We start from the raw sequence: 2,555 nt of genomic DNA on the forward strand, positions 1-2,555 counted from the left end.
GGGATGGAGATTTTATTTTGGATAAAGATGTAGTGCAATTTTGATATAGTTGATAAAGTTAAATGCTTTTAAAATGTCATTTTATGCTTTCATTATTTTATTCATTTTGAAAGATTAAGTTGAATTTTGAAGAATAACGGCGCATGGTGATTATGTTCATTACTCATAAGAGCTTTTTTGTGTATTGTTAGTGAAAGTGTTTTATATATCAAAATGGACCATGGAAAAGGTGAAAAAGTCTTTAAATTGTTGAAACAAAAGTTACTCATTTTCTCATCCCTTGAAATAACTTGTTCAGCCTGTTCAACGAAACGAAAGATAAGGTCATTGTCATATTAATTTTCGGCGACTGCAAAATTATGGAAATAATCAAAATAAAATTAAATTCACAAAGTTTTTCCCCAGCCTTTTTAAAAATTTCTCATATGTAGGTGTTCTTTGTTATTACATCTAATTTATTTAGATCATTTTTGAAATATTTTGAACAAAAATTCAGCATTTTCTTTTTTTTATGAGGAGACAGGTAAATTTAGTATTGTCATAAAAATGAAATGGGAATGTTGGAATGTAGAGATTGAAATTTGATAGCTTTTTTATTCGATCTCAAGGTCATCATGCTATTTACTCAAAAGAGAGAAATTTCGTATAATTTTTATCATACTCAATTAAATAATCACAAAATGAGCATATTGAATTTTGTTAGGGAATTTCTCGACCGAATTAGGTCAATTAAAAATCAAATTCTAAATTGAAGATTTAGAAAAAAAATTGAAAAATTGATCAAGAGGAATATAAAGTTAAAAAATTCGATTGAATCTTACTGCAGATTTGGGTTTAACCGAAATCGAATTTTAATTGTTTTCCGCATTTTTTAAAAGAAAACTAAATAAATTTAAATTTTCCTCAAACAAACTGAAAAAGGAATATCATTTGAAATAGTTAAACCTGAGTTCAAGCAAATTTTATTTCCTATGAGTATTAAAATTTTTAAAATAAATTATTAATATATACAGAGGATTACATATAAAGAATGTGCCGTTCCTTAATTTTTTATTCCATTTATAGCAAAGTTTTACGGTGCTTACGAACTAATTTAAGGATTAAATGTTATCCATCATGTAATTATTTCTAAGCTATGTATAGTACTATATTTTAAAGAATTATCTTTCAAAATAATCTGATTTCAATTTAAATTCTCGAAAACAACAAAATAACATTTACAGCGACAATTGCACACTTGTTATTAAATTGTTAAATGTTGGCATTTAATATTTTACTATTTAACCGTCAAGTTTAATCAATTCAAAGAAATTCATTTAGGCCAGTTGTAGGTAACCTTTTTAGTGCAACGGCATACCTTGGTAATAAGCTACAACTGATAATACAAACGGCATTCGGTTCATGAAAACAAAGGTCCTGAAAACAAAAATTGCTCAGATTTTCAAAATCAAACCAAATTCATGTAAAGATTCATTTTTTATCAGAATGAAAAATTGGGTTAAAACCTGTTTTTGCATTTTGCGACAAAATGAGACAAATTTTCTAAAAAAAAATTCTATCGCTAATCAACAATCTGCATCTTATGCAAAAAATAAATAAATAAATAAAGAATTAGAGATTGTAGAGAGTATTGATTGTTTATAATCAATTTGTGCCACTCTGTTTCTGACTCAAACAATGCTCGCAAAATAGAGAATTTTTGTAAAATGTGGAACAAAAACAATTTAAGATTTCGGCTTAATAAACCCCATTAAATTATTTAAATAAGAAAGATTAATTTCTTTGAGAAAAAAAAGTTGAAAATTATGAGTACACGTCAAAAGTCAAAAGCATACTGAATGCTTTTTTCTAAAAGTACAAACTATAAATGCTCGCTCAAAATATTAAGATATACTCTCTCACACACACATGTTTAACTAATATACCGCATATATATTTCGCATGTATTATGAGCTTTCGAATGTTTACGCATTTTTTTTTTTTTTGAGATATAATATAATTTTTTTTGGAAAAATTAAGCCATTAATAGCTTTAGTTTATTTATTAATAAGTTTAATTAAAGACTCCCTTTATTATTCAACAATCAGAAACAGTCCAAATAATAATATGAAGAGATCTGTAAAAGTGGAAAAACAACTAAGGGGCCGTTCACTTATTACATTACGCAAAAAAACGAATTTCTAGACCCCCCTCCCCTTAAAAGCGAACGTAATAACTGAACTTAATTGTTGTTGCATACAGTTCAATTTGAACTGTTCAAATATAAAATGACCGTTAGTATATTCTTTACAAGTACTAACGTTTTTTTATCCACTTGCGATTCAAGAATTAAGGTTAAAATTTTAAATAATCTTATCAATGCATTAGTATCATCACACAAATAGATAAACTTTTTTTTTGTCCATTTCTTTCACTCAACCAAACACATTCTTAATACAAATAAAGTCATTGATTCACAAGAAATCTAATCAGCAAATTGTACACTGTTATTGCTATTGATAAGATAAAACAATTAAGGTTTTGTTTACAAGGAAAAGTATAAAAGAGCAAAAAAT

Source organism: Chironomus tepperi, unplaced genomic scaffold (genome assembly GCF_022539635.2).
Source record: "Chironomus tepperi strain 1889 unplaced genomic scaffold, CSIRO-AGI_Ctep_v1 contig_376, whole genome shotgun sequence".
NCBI lineage: Eukaryota > Metazoa > Arthropoda > Insecta > Diptera > Chironomidae > Chironomus > Chironomus tepperi.